This window comes from Cyprinus carpio, chromosome A7, assembly GCF_018340385.1.
Source record: "Cyprinus carpio isolate SPL01 chromosome A7, ASM1834038v1, whole genome shotgun sequence".
In the NCBI taxonomy this organism is placed as follows: domain Eukaryota; kingdom Metazoa; phylum Chordata; class Actinopteri; order Cypriniformes; family Cyprinidae; genus Cyprinus; species Cyprinus carpio.
In genome coordinates this window covers 44,297,679-44,316,911 of record NC_056578.1, presented here as the reverse complement: position 1 = coordinate 44,316,911, position 19,233 = coordinate 44,297,679, and the positions used below count along the sequence as shown (strand labels likewise).

The window sequence follows — 19,233 nt, the reverse complement described above, 5'->3', positions numbered from 1 at the left end:
AGTGCTATTTAGTGCTAACACAATTCACCCTCAGTACACATAACACATTACTATTATTGTATCATCTATCACTAAATATGCTTGCACAAGATTTTTTTTTTTTTTCACTTCATATTTGGTTGCATATATTGGTGCATATAAAAAAAATGCTTTATATAAATAAAATAAGGTTAAAATTTGGTTCAAATAATGTTGAACTATTAAAATTACTAACTGAACTAATTACTAAACTGAAATAAATACATTTAATTTTAAACAAATTAAATATAAATATAAATAATAATGACAAAAGAACATAAAATTACCAAAACACACCAATTAAAATATAAAATTAAAAGTTCGTTCAAAATATTAAGAAATAATATAACAGTATATAAATAATACTAAAATAACACTGGACACTGTCTCTGATTTAAAAAACAAAAAATTATACTAAACTCAGAGGATTACGTGTGCGTTTGCATTTCCACCCCCTCTCCGGCTCTCCGCTCTCATTTACGCACCCTGATGTATTTGCTTGTTTTCTTTGGCATGGTTCAGTGTGGCCTGTTAATTACGCTTTAATTCCGTCTCAAAAAAGAATCAAACCAGCGAATGTAAGAGCTCTCCATTAACACTTCCTCTGACACAGCCGCATTCAGCTCCTCTCTGTTTACTTTTATTTTCCTCTTCTTCATGTGACACTTGTTCTATGATAATAAAGGTTATCTTTTACATTTGGCCGTGTGGTAAATGACAGGCGGCTAATCTGGCCACCGGCACGTTTATCAGTGCATTCCAGCTGCCGTATAATCTTGCGAGCGCTTTTGCTGTGATGGAGGCAAAAAGCTGCAGTGTTTCCATCAATCATGTCCCTTGTAAGTCAGAAATGTGACCTGTTCAGGAATTCCGACCTCCGGGAATGAGAGCGCTGTTCACGGGAAACCAGCGCAGATGTTCACCAGCATCTTTGTCTGGACATGGAGAACATTGCTGCACGTTTGCCTGGACGTTACAGGATCTCAGTATGGAAAACAAAGATGTCAGATTTATGCAGAAAGCACATATCTTACATTCCCACAGTAAGGTCATATTAAGAGGGTAGTTTACTCAGAAATGAAAATTGCCATCATTTACTCTCCTTCATGCTTCAAAAATGAATGAAAGTCTTATGGGTTGTTAACACTGAGGTACCTCAGGGTTCGATGCTTGGCTCTCTCCTCTTCTTTTTTAAGCATGCTAAAGTGTACTTTATTTATGTATAGAATGTAAATAAACTGGCTTCTCATTCTAATAAACTGGTCAGAAAATAAAATAAGTGCTGAAACAACAACGTTCCTGTGGCTCAGTGGTAGAGCATTGCTAGCAGCACAAAAGGTCATGGGTTCAATTCCCAGGGAACACACATTATGGTAAAAAAAATAAATAAAATGTATAGCCTGAATGCACTGTAAGTTGCTTTGGATAAAAGCGTCTGCTAAATGTAAATGTAAACATAGTGTATAATGTTGTCTGGGTATTTTATGTTATGAAGATCTCATTGATTTACATTTCAAACACCAGAATTTCATCATCCAAATATCAGGATCTGCAGCAAAATGCATATTTTTGCTCAGTTTGTGTCCCTTTTTTTTTTATTTATTTTTATTTTTATTTTTTTCAAAATATATGAGCTGTAAAAGCCTGAAGGATCAACTAGATGTATCAGATATTTTGTCTAAAGGTTCAATAAACTGTTCAAAACATGATATTTTTCCCGACTCTTCTTTAAGCGTCAGGCTGTAGAGGGTTAACATGAGTGTTCAGCACTGATTCCCGTGAGAGAGTGAATTCCTGACATCTCTGTCTTTGAATCTCAGGCCGTATTACAGATCTCTGGCTTGCTGCATTCCTGAGATGAATGAGACGACCTTTGACCTGCAGCGGGATCAGAATGCACACTTGCTGCAGCAGCTGTAGCTGATCTGCTCCTGAAATACCACACATGTGCTTCCTGTCTGATGAAACACCGAATTAATGTTCCTCACTAGAAACACGGCTTACATTATACTGAGACGAGGAAGGGTTTTAACATCCCAGAAATGTCATGCTTCAGCTTTAAAGAGAGTAACCCACTGCGTTTGTGCACGCGTGCCCTGTGGCGTCACATCCAGGAGAATTGTGGGTAATAACAGCAGGAAGTCGGGCAGCATGGCTCGGCCCACTCCTGCTGGCCGGGAGGTTGATGCGTGTGTGTGTGTGTCTGGAGCTTGACACATGTCTGTAAGTGTATGTGGGTGTGTGTGTGGAGGAGGACGAGCAACACTTTCATACTGTGCCAGGTGTGTGCTGTGTGTGTGTGTGACATTTACAAAAATGTGAATATCTGGGAATTTTTAACATTTAACAAGCAAGGAAATTATGGAATTTTCTATATTTAAATATACTTTTATTTTTAAAGTGAATGTCTACATATTGAATTAGCTTTTAAAGTTTCAGTTTACTTTTAATTTTAAGTTCAAAATATGTAACATTGTAATGCTTGTATTTTGAATTTGCTTTTATTTTCATAGTTATTATAGTATAATATTATACTATAGTAATATATTTGAATTAGCTTTTTTTATAGTTTCAGTTATTATTTTAATTTAAGTTTTAGTAATTTGTGTGTGTCTTAAATATATTTGTTAATATTAAGCTTTATTTTTATTTTAGTTTTAGTAATCCTAGTACTTCAAACTATTTCAGTTCAGGCAACATTTTAAACATTTTTTGTTTAAGCATTTTTTAAGTGTAATTTTTATTAATTTTAGTCTGACCAAAAAACTGTTTCTATAAAATCATTTTTAGAAGCCCATATCCTCCAGTTTCATATGAAAGATTCCTCGATAACAACATCATTGACTGTTTCTGAGAACACACATTATAATGTAAGTGAATGCATGCCAGTATTTCAGAGATCAGACGCACGTCACACGCAGAGGGAACAATCTACCATCCAGCAGGAGGAGATCAGTCCTGCGTAATGTGCTCTCTGTTTCACACAATTGCTTTCTTTCTCCAGAAGAGGCTTTCCCAGTAATTCTCCATGAACATTGATTTGATTTGATTTGTGGGAACGGGTGAGGACTGAAGCTGGTTTTGAGCGCGGAAGCGTCAAGGTCACATCCAGCTGCTCATTACAGCTGACGGCGCGGGAGATTCCCCGAGTCAACGCGAGACAAAAGACAACAAAAGCGCGTCTTTCTCTGTGTCCTCTGGCTGCAGACAGACGTCACTCGAGCTTTCATTTCCTCTGAGCTTTTATAATTAATTTCGTTTAAGGGCTGCAGATCATTGGATGTTCTGCTGACTAAACCCATTTGTCATTTGTGGGTTTATTTTGCGAAACCTCCTTCACACCCCAGCAGCTCCCCATCGCTCACTGAATCACACTCAGTGTGTGTGTGTGTGTGTGTGTGTGTGTGTGCAACTCATTGTTAAACACAAGTAACGTGTTTCAGATTAAATGAGCTCTTTGTCACAGTTATCCATCTAGCTCACCCCACGGGCTCGGGTTTGTCTGGTTAGCGTGATCCCATTAGCCTCTGCTGATAGATGCTCTAACTACAACTAGAACAAAAAAAAAAAAAAAAAAAAAACTTTAATAATTTTTTTTTTTTTTTTTCTCAGAATGTTTCAAGATTTTGATTTATTTATTTATTTATTTTAACATTTAACTACAAATATAAGACCCTTAAGGAATTTAACCACGGTTTTACTGCAAATAAAACCGTAGTTCAGGGGTTCTCAACTTCCCTGCAGAGTTCAGCTTCAGTTCTAATCAAACACACCTGAACCAGCTCATCAAGGTCTTCAGGATCACTGGAAAGTTACAGGCAGGTAACAAAAAAATAAACGTGGTTACTACTCTTTTACTAGTAAAACCATGGTTAATTTTTGTTCTCTTTATGAAACATCCAGTTAAAGAAAGTTCTCTCCAACTGCAGCGCACATGACGTAAGACTTAGCAGAAAAAGATTCATGAAATATGAAGGCAAATATTGTCTTAAACATACCCTATATGCACATAAATAATATAAAATAAGAAAAATGCTAAATATTTCTAAGCCAAAAGGTTCAGTTTTTGAGGTCAACTTAACAATCGAGAAGAATCAAGAAGATTCAAACTCCAAATGACTGACGGTATAAGAGCAGTAGCAGCGATTATTGAGTAAGAGATCATGCACATCCAGCTGTGCTGTTATCACAGAATAACCCGACACCAAACAGAGGATAACAACCGGCTACTTGCCACATTATCAGCTTTTACCGGTTGTTATCGAGGAATGTCGTGACTGACCAATCAGAATCAAGTATTCCACAGAGCCGTGTAATAACAATCATGCAAACATCAAATATCAGACATACAGTAGTAGCTCTGCACAGCTTTCTGCTTTTCCACTGTTTTTCTGTGTAACAAACGCTTGACGGACGTGTTTGCGGACCGCTGCGCTTGCGTCTTTTGCACATCATTCTATAAACGCAGAAGTAGTTCAGCTGGCGTCTCGTAACCTTGCATTTTTCAGCACAAATGCATTTGGTGTAAATATTAGCACTAGTGATATGTTCTAGATTACACTCATTCGTAGAGCTGTCACCAACTCTTAGCATTAGCAATGCGTCTAAACGTAACCTTTGCTTAAATATTTAGTTAAAACTACGATTCCTGGATTTAAAAAATAAAATCAGGACAAAACATTGCATTCGCATTAATAGATAAAAACTGAAAAATCTCCCAGTCCTGACTATAATATCGTGCTGTCTTTTCTCAACTGTCGCCGTGCATTCTGGGTACTTTGCATGTGCACATCTTCCACATTTCTGCAGGCGGTCTTCATCGATGCTGCATTCGGCCGTAATTACAGAGTGGCGTGTGGAGCTTCTCCTCTCGAGAGGGTCATTAGTCGAATTAAGGGTGACCCGGAGGAGGCCGATTCATCTAGCAGAAAATGACTCCAATATGCAGAGCATCAAAGCCGTCAGATAAGAGCCCTTCACTCCCGCGAAAACATTAGCACCTCCTCACACACCAGCCAGCGCTCAACACAAACACAAACCACCTGGACAGAGCCAATGCATGTCTCTGAGGAAACACAAACACAACAAATGGATACCCCCCCCACCCACCATCAAATAAATTTGCCGGAGTTCCTATATATAAATAATCTGATCAACAGTCAGTACTATGGGTCTTTCTTAATTATAACGCCCCCTACGGCAGTGATTCCCATCCCTGCTCCTGCTGCATGATTGACAAAAAAAACTGAATTGGCTAAGTATGGTATGCAACTCAAAAATGTGGTGATTTAATTAAGGCTGTGGCTATTTGCACTGAAAACAGTGAAAACAGCATATATCTTGAGGTCCAGACTCATACTGCACGATTATCTCGTCCTCTCCATTAATTAGACATGAGGAAAGATCAATAATGTCTAACGGCTCTGTCTTTACTTATGAGAATAAATAACTCGTCATTATCTGTTGTTCCATTTCTGTGATGAACAGCATCGGCGCTCATTTAAAGCGGAAGGAGCGGGTCGCGCGGAGAAACTTTGCTCGAACAAAGCCATCCCGAATTTATGTGCTGTCTCAGGTCCTTCCTACATTTCTATTTTCCAGCTCAAAGAAGGGTTCACCTGGGTTGCGAGATAAGTCAGCATGTTTCCAGCGGTGAAAGGCCCTTGGAAATGTCTGAAAGCGCCGGTGGGCCGTTGAGGTCTCGGCTCCTGCGAGGCGGAGGGGTAAACGAAAGCACATTGTGCTCCGCTAGCACAACAATTTCCCTCCACGCGCCCATGAACACACCTCACTCAAAGCTGCCACGGGCGCTGAGGCAGCAGTTCGTCTGGACGGCTGTCAATGCCTTTGTTTTTTCTGTCAGGAATTTAAATTACACCGCGGCAGACTTCCTGTGCAACTGTGTGCTGAAGATTACGCCTTCGTTCAAAGCAAAAACTGAGGGACGGTCAGATTCAAATAAACTGATGCACACGTTCAGAAGAAAGGTGCTGGCGTTCCAGCTCTGGCACGGATGTTTCTGGATTACCATAAAATAGGCTTTGTCTAGACGCCTCAACTGCAGGCAGAGGGAAGTGTCCCGTCGGTGTCATCCGTCACGATCGCAGAGGCTTTTCACTGGATTTGCCGGAGTTCCTCGAGCTCCACTGTGGGAATCACTCCACTTTGGATCGGCACAGAAACAGAGATCCGAATGGAAGAGCAGCTGTTGGAGTTTCCTTCAGAGCAGAACGACATTCATCCTTCCTTACCGCAAAAGATGAGTCTGTGAAAGCTCCTCTCTACTAAATGAAGAGCCAGGAATCGTTTTAAACATCAGAGCACCAGAACTTTAACTCCAGACGCGCTGAATCCAATTAATGATTCATGAACAGATAATTTTATTCGCTTTCATTTTCTGCAACCAGACACTGAAATTGTGGAATAAATAAAGTTTTAATATCAGATTTGAGTGATTTGTAGGCACTAGAATGAGCAGTAACATGTTTGAAGATTTAGCCTATAACCAAAATGTGTTACCTGTTGTTAACCTGTTAATATTACTTTATAAATATTAATTTATATATAAACAAACAAATAAAATTTTATAAAAAAATAAATATATATATAATTTTAGGAAACATTTAAAAATACTGTAATAAATGTATAGCTCAATGTACAGCTCAAAATCAATTTTTCTTACAATAATGATGGTTGAATTTGATGAACAGTCAACACTACAAATTGTAAAAGAAAGAAAGAAAGAAAGAAAGAAAGAAAGAAAAGTATAAATAAATGTACATATAATATAAATGTGTTTTTCTGGGTTTCACTTTTTTATGCAATAAAATTATGCAATAACGAGATGAGGGCAAAACACTGGGCACTACTAAATGTTACTTACTCTTCATGCTAATGGCTTATGAAAAATATATATGCCAGTTCTCAGGACAGGATCACGGGGTCGGTGCCTGCGGCGCTGTAACGTCAGCTTTGATGATATTCTCCGGCTGACTGTGTGAGTGGACGTCAAATGGACATCAGGTCACAGCACATTGAACTAAATGAATTCAGTTAATCTCTCTGATGTTTCTCCATCCCTGGAGCCAAATTCTGACGCTAATGTTCACCCTCAGGGTCATTTAAAGCCCTTTCAGTTCCACCATGCCTAGTGGCACTTTACTTTTCCAGAACCCTCTGCTTTATCCAACCAACAACCAGCATCCTGCAAGCATCGGTTTCCTCTGGATTTCCTCTGTCCATACCAAAGTTGTGCATAATTTTTACAGCATCATATATTGTTGAAAATACAATTATGTCATTATTTATGTATCTAATCTCCTATTGTTGGTGTAAAATACAAGCATCATAACTTTAATCCACATTTCTTCTTCATTTAAGTCTTCTGAAGTCATGTGGTGTTTTGTGTAAGGAACTGACCCGAAAATCACCCACATTTATGTTTTCACTCATTTATTATAAGTTCTAACATCATATTTGCGTATGCACATGAGGTTTTATGGCCACAGAAAAGCTATTTTAATGGAAAAGAACAGCTCTAACAATCTGCTAAACATCTCACACGTGTTCAAAATGGAATGATGGTGAGTAAATGGCGAACTACTGTATGAGGTGAACTATTTCTTTAAACGCATTTCTCTGACACATTTCTCGGCCACCAGCAACGTTTGCACTTGTTTTTTTTTTTGTTTTGTTTTTTAATGTATAATGCATTGTGCCTGTGATCTTGTTGGCAAATATCGGCCTGAAGTCCCCAGTCTGTGAAAGGACCGAACGCATTGGTCCCGGTTCAGTGGGTGCATTCATGAATAAGACATGACCCATATTCCCACACAACAAAAGCATGGCCGACTGAACGGCATGTTTTAGGGGAAGAAAAGTATGTCGGGGTTTAACTAAGGCAAAGATGCTTTAATGCGAAGCTTGTTTTCAACGCTCGCGCAGTCTGCCGCAGCCTGATATCTTACGGCAGAATATGCATTAGTTTTGTGTCATTATTCATGCTCAAACGAAGCTGCTTGCCCACTGGCTGAATGTGCAGTAATTACTACAACTCGGCTTCCTTCATTTATATTAATGGATAAATATTTGTTTAGGGATTTCTGTTCATAATTATAACATTTCCAACCAGACTGTCATTTCAGGTGAGGCTCGGAAAGAGAACAGCCCACTACTTATACTCATATTACATCTGTAGTGTGTATCCTGCTCCAGTATGAAAGCTCAGACGAGACACTGCAGACTCTCTGTGTGCAATACTCAATCACACAATGCTTTGTGCTCGACTCGACCTTCCATTGCAGTGTGACGAACGAGCTGCCAGTCGCTTTTAATCTTCCTTGACTCATTATTGGATTGGAGAGCCTGAGTTAAGACACTTTACATAAAATTTGATAAAGGTAAAATAATCACATTAATTCCCATGATGATAACTTCACATGAAATCTTTACCAAAATCTCATTTTGAAGTAAAAAAATAAATAAAATAAAAAATAAAATATTTGGTTTCAACGGCTTGAATTGCAATTAATATCCAGGTTGTTGGGTAAAAGTTCATATAAATAGATCTGAATAGATCTGTCAGATAGTTAAACTCTCGCAGACAGGTACTGTATGTCAGTACTAACATTAATCAATGTTGTTATTGTTAGTTAAAACCAAAACTTAAAAAAATAAAATAATAATTTTTGGCAACTGACAAAGGTGAATAATAGATCAAAATAACTCCTATGTAACTAAAATACAAAAAAAATACAAAAATTAATCAACTATTAAAATAAAATACTAAATAAAAACTATATACAAATTTTTTTTTTTTTTTTTTTTTTATCTAATAAAAGTACTAAAACTATTAAATACATTAAATTAACAGATTTATACAAACATAAAAACAATATATATTGTAAATGTATTTTTTTTAAATAAAATCAAACCTATATACTTAATAAAGTACATAAAATGACTAAGACTTCAAATTAAATTTAAACTAAAATTAAAAAGCTAATTCAAAATAATAAATACTATTAATAATAACAAAATATTAAATACTACACTTGATACTTAATAATATACTATAAATAATACTAACACTTTAATAATAACAATGTATTTATAGTTCTGAACACAGTCTGGGTCAACATCATAGTCTAAATAGAAAGGGGCCAACTGTACATATTTAATAAGGTATTAAATTGAACAACATAATCCAACAAAATCCGTAAGTTACTAAGACACAAAGACCTCAAACATATCCATCAGTCACGAACGTAGTACATCCGTTCAAAACCTCCCTTCATATCCCCAGCTGTTCAAATCTTATCTGTACAGACAGCAGTATATACTGCAGTGTGCACTGAGTGCTAGACCTGTATTCACAACATATCCAGAGAGATTCACAGACTTCCCCCTGATTGAGTTCTGCTGTGCTGCAGTGTGTGTGTGTGTGTTTTCTAAGAGATGCGCTGCTATTGTGTTGCGGGTTTTATCAGGCCTGAGCTGCAAACAGCAATACTCTCCCTCCAACAACAGATGTGGCCTGAAAGGAGCGAGGAGGAAGAAAATAAGAGAAAGCAGAGGGAAAATGTTTTGCCAATAACCATATTAATGTTTGGAGGTGGAAAGCATATTCTTTTTCACATTTCTTCCACTTTAGGTCTGGCAGATTTTTTCTCACACCAACCAGATAGAAACTGGCAAAGGACTGTTTTGTTTAGTAGCTGCGTTTCATAATTGTATTAAAAGATAAGTCAGGTAAAAGCCTTTCATTGGGTGTGAATGGTAAAAAATGGGAAAGGAGAGCATTTTCACTCCGGTTTCTCCTCACAGACGCTGGCACATTCAACAAGGCCACTTTGTAAGAAATGTTGTAAATGTAGCACAAAAATTTGAGTTATATTGATGATGCAGAAGCTAGCGAGCGGGAAAGCCCGTCTGCTAATTAAAATATTAATCACCCCCCTTAAAAAGCTCCAAGGTCAGTGAGAGCTGAAGGAGCTTTTCCATTTTTCATGCTCCATCCAAACGTCATTTGCTGCATTGGCCAGCTACTCAAATGACACAAACAGACACAAACACACACACATACACACACACACACACACACACACACTGAAGAAAGATACAGACACAGCGAACATACCTGTGAAAGCTGGAAGGCAATGAGGGAGCAAAGGTTAGCGCGTGTTATTGGTCGTAAACCTACCACGTAAAACAGTGAGTCGTGTGGTGGCGCTCGTCTCCCCAACACTGTTGGAGGCCACGCATTCGTAAATGGCTTCATCACGCGGCGTCCGCAGTGGCTGGATTCTCAGAACCGAGCCCGATCCGTCATCGAACTCTATGACCTACAGGTGCGAGAGACAAGATATGTTACGCGAGTTTTTTTTGCTCACAGTTGATGACGGACAATCATGCTCTCACACACTTCATCCTGACACAGAGCTCTGGACAGACAACGGACACCGTGGCACGACGTTCATTTACGCAAACTGACGCAACAGTACGAACACAGGACAAAGAAACAGTCTGGTTAAGATCTGCGGCCGGGCTGCGATTCAGAAAATATCTATAATTGCTGATATTTTGGAGTTCTCATCCTGAAGTCTCAGAGATTTGTTCTCATTTTGTGTCCTTAACAACTTGAATTGAGTACTCCATTCAAAATGACATTTAATATATGATATGAGACCGATGATGTCTGACATATTGGCTGATGGTCATGACCGACTGAAGTGTGTTATTAGCATACTACTTTTAACCTACAATTACATAATGTCATTATTATTTAATCTTGTAGACATACCTTTTTCATAAAATTTCTTTTTGTCAATTGTCATAAACCACTGGCATTTTTATTTTTACAAAATGAGATTTAAGACAAGTTATAAATTAAATGTGTCCTTTTATTATTGCTTGGACAAAATGCTGCATGTTTCTTTGTGAAACTGAAATATAACACTATAATAATATACTAATATAGCACTTGCATATCATTGCTCTTTTGTTGGTTTTGATTGCTTCTATTGTCCTAATTTGTAAATCGCTTTGGATAAAAGCGTCTGTTAAATGACAAAATGTAAATATAATTGAAATGTAAATGAGAAAACTAAATTGAAATTTTAAAACTAGGCCCAAATCAAATAAATAAGTAACACAACTAAAATAAATCTCTTCATATAAACAAAATGGCTTTGTCTGTGCTCTTTTCAATTAAAATTAAAGACAGGCAGCCACTGCATTTTTATCATGATCAAAACAAAGATACTGCATACATACAACATGAGCAGTTTTTAATCTAAATTAGATTGTATAATTTCGAAATTTGAAGCAAAAACAGAATGATTTGACTTCGGTTTTGTAAAACCATACATAAAAAAAAAAAAAAAATCTGTATGAAACAGAAACAGCAGACGCAGATTCACTCTCTGCCAGCAGGTGGCACTTAAAGCGTTTCCTTTAATATGGGTTTTCCGCTGTAAACAAAGCAGCGCTGCACTCTTGAATCGCCATTTGTTTAGCATCTCAACCAAATTAAAAGAAAAAAAAAACAAAACATCTAAACTTTTCTAAAGACAATAAGTTCTCCTCAGACATACATTCATATAAACTCGTACCTTGAATCGCCATTTGTTTAGCATCTCAACCGATTTGAATCGTCAGATATTTTAATCAATTTTCAACCGGCTCGCGGTTAATATTTACATCCCTAGTTTGCAAACAACATATAATTATACTTGCAATATGAAAACTAAACTACCTAAAAGTGTACTTTCATAAACTAAAAAGTACACTTATAAGTTATCTTGTAGTATAGTTGAAATGCATACATGAAATAACAGAAATCAACACAATGTAAACTAGTTGTGTACTACTTTTACTTTTAAAGTATGCATAAAAGTATACTTTTACTAAAAAGCTGGTCAATTTAGTCCTAGGTAGTACTGAACATGCACACAGCAGATCTTACAAAATTTTTTTTTTTTTCTTAAGTAAACTTCAACTATTTCTACACTTTCGGGACTGAACTGGCCCACTTTTTAGTTTATAAAAGCATACTTTTAATTGTACTTTGCATGTAACAGTGATAAACCTTTGCATGTAACAACTATTTTTCTTTTGTATTGCAAGCATACTGCGAACTATACTAAAAGTGAACTTAAAGGTATGCTGTTAGTTAGAAACTTCTAGAGTTTATTCAGATACACTTTAAAGTGTACTAGTTGAATAGTTTTTATACTGCAAGAACTTAACATCATACTTAAAGCTTACTATTTACTTTTTTTCTTCCCTAAGAACACTAGCAGGTTCCTATTTATTTGATTTTTATAGTTGAAATAAAGTTCAGTTTAAGTTTAGAAATGGTTTATTCTAGTAATGGCTTATAATAGAAGCCAGTGTGAATCATGTCTGATACAATACTCTCACGCCTTAGAAGAAATGTCAGTAAAACCAGCCAAATGTTTATCTGTCAGGTTCGTTTCCACTCATGTATTATTCACTTTAAGATTTTCCACCGCAAAGCTGACTCTTTATTATAAACTTGTTCAATATATGCTGAAGTTGAGTAAAAGAAACCAGTGTATGTGAAGAAAACGTAAAATATATATAAATGGCGATAAGCATACTTGGCCTATACTGGTGTGTGTGTAAAATTATCATTTAGTAAAGTAAGCATACTTGGCCTATACTGTATATATATAAAAAAAAAAAACACACACACACAAGCACACACACCAGTATAGGCCAAGTATGCTTAGGATACTAAATGATAATTTTAAGTATACTTAAGTATTAGTGCTGCCAAACGATTAATCACGATTAATATTATGTATATATAGATACACACATATGAAATTATAAATCAAAGAATATATTTATTATATATATATAGAAAAACAATAATATTTATAATATAAATTATATATATATATTTTTTTTTTACACAGTATAAATATTTATAGAAATAATATGTTTATTATATATATATATATTTTATAATATAAATTATATATATATTTTTTTTTTTTACACAGTATAAACAAAAAAAATAAACACAAAAACTTTTTTTTTTTACACAGTATAAATAAACACAGTACACACACACACATTATGTAAACAAAAAACTTTTATTTTGGATGCGATTAATTGCAATTAATCGTTCAACAGCACTATTAAGTGTATAACTATTAAACAGTATAAAATGCTCAGTGAATGTCTGAAGGTGATGCTAATTCTTAAGCCAGACGTTTCACGATAAACCTGGTGGCTTTAAGAATGGGACAGCGTGATCTGGCCCACTCTTAAAGCGGATCGTATGAAACATGAAACGAGGATGGTGATGTGACGTCACAGGCACAAACGTCATTAGAAAGAACGACAGCAGACAGTCGATTAGCCTCGACGAGAGCGACTGACGCCAGACAGACGGGACACAGGACGCTCACAGACAGGTTTAGTTGCTGGCAATCGGGAGATGTATACTCACTTCTGACAGAAACAACCAGGACGGGTTCTCCGTTTTACAGACTTAAATACATCAGTGGTCATACGCTGCAGCTTTTCTTTCACTGTCACTTTTCACGCAAAGAAATGCGAGTATGACCACGCGCTCACACGCATGCGCTCTTGAGTGCATGAGCCGGCTAACGAAGCCGAGTAGAAACTGAGTGTTAAACGAACGTTTAAATATGATGTTAGTAATGAGTTGCATGGGTGAAGGTGAAGACGCTGCGTTGCGGATCGAAGGTTAGCATATTAGTGGCTGTTAGTGCTGTGTAGCATGTGAGGAACACTGATAAGATTTTGTTCCTGCAGGCAAAAAGGTGCCATATCAGCTGATATGCATCCGTAGATTAGCCGCCGCTAAGTGTTAGCGAACAGAAGATGAAGATGTTTGTGCGGCAAGATGACGCTGAAATTAATAAAAATCTTATCAGTGTTCAGCTGTGATGCATTTGTTCATCATGCTGGGCTGAGATGGCGATCCAAAAACAGATAAATAAACAAACAGGGCTGAGCCGCGTGAGACTGCAGAACATGCACTGAGAAGCAAATGAGATGCTCAACACAAGAACAAAAAAAACTTCTGGGAACAAGTGCATTTCAGAAATGCAAAGCGTATGTTTGACGAAAGCATCTGATCCATCATTGATATTACAAAAAATATTACCATAATCAAAAATCTCCTATATATATAAACAATGAAATTATATAAATTTTCAAAATAATTATAATAATAAAATAATAATTATTATTTATGTAGTGTCCATTTTGAATTTAGAAACAATATCATTTTCAGATTTTAGATTACATTTTCAGATTTTTGTGTTTATTTATTGATGTATTTTTTGTATTTTTGTCATTTTTTATAGTAATTTTTCCAACAAATATGTCTACAGTTTGACAGATTTTTATTTCAGTTTAAGTTTTAGTTCTTTTAGAAATCAAGAAAATTAACAAGTGCAACAAATGCAACAGACTGATCCATCTTAAGACAGGCTCATTTAAAATAATTATCATTAACTCTCAATGAAAATGTGACACTGAGAGCTGGAAGCTGGAAGTAGCGACGGAAATATTGTATGTGCTTTTCCAGATAACCAAACTCTGTTTTTTTTTTTTTTTTTTTTTTTTTTTTTTTACCACACTTACATGTAGGAACTTTATAACGAACATCTTAGAATTTATTAAGAACTTATGAACTTTCTTAACTTTTTTTTTTCCCTAAAGAATTTTGTGAATCCGGCCATGGGTAATTATGCATGTTAGTGCTGGGAGGATATGCTAATGAGTGGGAGTGGCTAATGGGCGTGACTATTGTTAGCATTCACTTGTCGAGCATTTTACATCAGAACAATAGACCTAATACCTCAAAACCTAGATGAAGTGCTCACTCTCTTCCCCTTCTTGTTCCATACAATCTTGGGCTGCGGGTCGCCTGTAGCCTGGCAGATGAAGGAGGCGACGCCGCCCTGGACGCCTGTCTGATCGTTCGGGGTTCGTAAGAACTTAGGTGGCGCTGAAAGAGAGAAAGCAGAAGGGATGTGGTTACACAACTGATTCAGACAGATTATTGAACAGAGACATGTTACACAACACAGCAGTCAATGAAAGAAGAAATGCAATCCAATGAACAGAGCGAAGATGTGAGGATAATCCCATGAACACGCTCATGAATTTCAGAGTCCACTAACAGTGTTGGGGAAATCTACTTCTAAAAGTGATGCATTACAATATTGTATTACTCCCTAAAAAAAAAAAAAAAAAAAAAAAAACATTGTGTTACTTAGTAACTCTTTATGGAAAGTAATGCATTACCTTACTTTTTGTCACAGGGCTGGATTTGTTTTTTAATAACAAAAATCCCAAAAGTTATATTTTTGGCAAATGTAAAGGCCTTTTCACACCAAAAGTGAAATTAATAATCTTCCTCTGAACTCACTCTTCTCTCAACACAGGGACAGGAGATACTATTTATGCATGTATATGTATATACGCATACTATTTATTGATTGATTTGTTTCTCTGTTAGCTACAAAAAAAGCATGACTGTGCCAAATATGGCTGTCATTACCAACATGCCAAACACTGTAAACAACATTTTCATTTTCCCAGAAGTTCATGTTAGTTAGGGATGAAGGAGCCATGAGATCAGAAACAGCATTTATTTTAAGAGTTGCGCTGTTTATAAAGTGTCATTAATAGAGCAGATGGTAATGAATCCCAGAGTCCAAAATGATTGCTCACCAAGATCCAAATGAGGTAAAAACAGTGTAATGAATATTTGTCCTGTAACATTATTATACATGATTTAAATGCCATGTATGAACAAGTCCACCTCACTAATGTAAGAAACACATGCAATGCACTGCAGGGGATCTGTTTAAAACAAACTGACCAATCAGATGAAACTGGGGGCGGGATCTTGAGTGCATACAGACACTTCCATGCAGTAAGAATGAAAGAAATCAATACTTAATTCAGCAAGGACACATTAAATTATGTAAAATTGACAGTAAATGCATTTATAATGTTACAAATGATTTATGTTGCAAAAAAATGCTGTTCTTTTGTGAATCCTGAAAAAATAAAATGTATCACAGTTTCCACAAAAATATTGTGCAGCTCAATTGTTTTCAACATTGATAATAATCAGAAATGTTTCTTCATATTAGAATGATTTCTGAAGATCATGTGACACTGAAGACTGGAGTAATGATGCTGAAAATACAGCTGCACATCACAGAAATACATTACACTTTAACAGAGATTCACATAGAAAACAGATGTTTTAAACTGTAATAATATTTATTTATTTATTCTGTATTTTTGCTCAAATAAATGCAGCTTTGGTGAGCAGAAGAGACTTTCATATACATTGGTGTCTAGCGATGGGTCACAATGTTTGACTAAGCACAACTGACCAGTCAACTAGTTATAGATGTTTAAACATAGTGTCAGTGTTATTTTAGAATTATTTGTTATTATACTGTTATGTTATTTATTATTATTTTCAATTAATATTTTGTTTTAATTTTAATAATGTTATGTGTTTTGGGCATTTTTTATTAGTCTTTGTTTTTAAAATATTTCTATATAGGTTTAATTTGTGTTTTAGTAATGTTAGTATCCAATATTCATTTAGGTGAAGTTTTTCATCTAACATTTATACTATATTTAATTTAATGAAACCATTTTTTATAAGTTTCAGTTAGCAATAAGAACGGTGTCAGATCTCTGGAGGATCATGGCGTTGAGCACTTGCTCCCTAGTTAGAGAGCTTCGCGTGCTCGAGGTGGCCAGTTAATACAGGATGTGACATATGTATCCCATAGTCCCTGTCTATAATTGGATCTGTGAGCGGGGTGTCACCGCCGTGACCAGAGGGATTTTACTGAGCCGTCCAAAATATCTGCCGTCGCTGCCAACACCCACCGCCTCTCTCTCTCTCTCTCTCTCTCTCTCTCTCTCTCTCTCTCTCTCTCTCTCTCTCTCTTTCTTGCTCTCTGTACTTCAAAGCGCAGTTTCTCAGCATGTAAATACGTAAAATCGTATCTGGTGCGGCTGTCAGGACGGGTGTCATACAGTTATCTGTACACACGCCGCCCGCCGCAGAATAACACATCAAAAGTGCGGCTGTCAGTGAATCTGCTCCCAATCTCTGCACTCCAGCACCCAAACACACGGGAACACTGAGAGACGCCAGCACACGTGTGTTTAAGTCGATGAAGAAGCTCTTTACAGCTGTTTTCAGACTTGGTTCGACCCGAACGATGCAAACGCAATGAACTCACAGACTAAAAAGTCATATTAGTGAGGCAGACTGTCCCCAATGGCACACTTCATGTGCACTTGCGGTCTTGTGGACTTACAATGGCCGCCGCAGGTATGTGTCCGTTAAATCCACGAGACTGTAGAGTGTCCCATTCGTCATTTTAGCTTTACAGCCACTAATGCACCCGCGAGGCTACTTCTACCCGACAGTCAAAGCGGCATTACGTCAGGAAAGTGTGGACCGCAAGGGTTTAGGGTGTGATTTGGGACAGGGCCATTCTTTCTCCAATGTGAAGGCATTTGTATTCTCCTCTTGGAGAGGGTTATAAAATAATATTAATAAAAATAAGTACTTTAAATTGCAATAAAATAAAAAATCTCCAAGTTTGCCATGCTTGTTTTTAGGGCTGCACAATTTGGCCAAAATTTATAATAATATTAATAACTGTAAGTGTTGTACTGTAAAATAATTTTAGTATTATTATTATTATTATAAATATCAAGCTAATTTTTACTAATGTAATGTTTCACTCCAAAAAACATAAAATAATAATTTTACTTTACAGTAAAACTTTAAAATTACAATGCTAATATATATTTTTGTTATTCTTATTATTATTATTACTAAAATAAAAAAAGAAATAAGAAATATTACTACTGTAATATCTCCCTTCAAAATAAGTAATAACCAAATTTATTTTACAGTACAACTGTAAAATTACAATTATATTATTTCTGCTTTGTTAATACTAATAATATTATAATTGCTAAAATAAAAATATTAAGCAAAACGGGAAACATTTTCTATAGTAATATGTCACTTCAAAATAAGTATTTAAGAAAAATATAATAATAATAATGATAACTGCTGGTTTATAAATCATTCTCATTACAAGTTTGGGAAAATGTTTGACACTTGATGTTCGTCGAATGTGACTCAAACCGCTGGCGTGTAAATGAACACAGTGCTGCGCTTCACTCTGAAACATGCAGCGCATGAACCACATCACGCAGTTTTATTGTGATTACAGCACCTCTGTTTCCAGCGTGACAAACGGACAGACAGTGTTATCAGCTGTGCTTCTGATTCTGGTTATTTGAGCAGGACACTGCAGAATATGACACCAGTGCTGCTGCATGACTTCCGCTTCATTCATCACACTGGAAACAGACACGTGCGCACTGCATTATGGGATTATGGTGTGTGTTGTGCGGTGAGCTCTGCTGTGAAGATGCAGTAGATCATCTGGGCGTTTCATGAGTACAGAAACAGTTCAGTCTCTCAGTCCATCAGAAGACATTTGTGTCTTTTCTCGTCTTCAGAAGCGGGTGACACGTTCGATTTCTCCTGCGTGAGCGGCTTGTATTCGCTGTCTGTCAGAGACGCTTTCATGATTAGAGTCTGTCAAACAAGTGTCTCTCAAAAAAAAAAAACTTGCGCCTTAAATACGCCGTTAACCTCCCAAAATCACAAATACAAACCTCCTGTCTTTGCTTGTGAGAATCATTAGATATCTAACACCATATTAGCATCGCAGGAAGCTGCAGTTTTAAACATCAGATGTCTGTTTGTGGGAAGAAGTAAATAACCTCACACCATTTAACTCAATTTTACACCCGTTGACTTCATTCATCAAGCTCAATCATTCAACAGCGTCAAAGTTATTGTTATTGTATTGCAAAAAAAATGTATTTGTCCAGTAACAAGGTTGGAAATAAACTAAACTAAAATATAAAAAAAATAAATAAAAATAAACTAAAATAAGATGTAATGTATGCTAAATCTAATAATAATAATAATAATAATAAAAAAAAAAAAAAAATAATGTAAAATAAAGTATGCTAAAATAAAAATTAAAATAAATTATATAAAATATAAAAAAATAAACTAAAATAAAATGTAAAGTATTGCTAAATCTAATAATAATAATCATCATCATTATA

At 36.1% G+C, this 19,233-nt stretch overlaps 1 pseudogene; it reads right to left on the bottom strand.

The window, feature by feature from the left end:
- Positions 1–19,233, bottom strand: part of LOC109056765 — a 322,386-nt pseudogene that overhangs the window by 70,980 nt on the left and 232,173 nt on the right.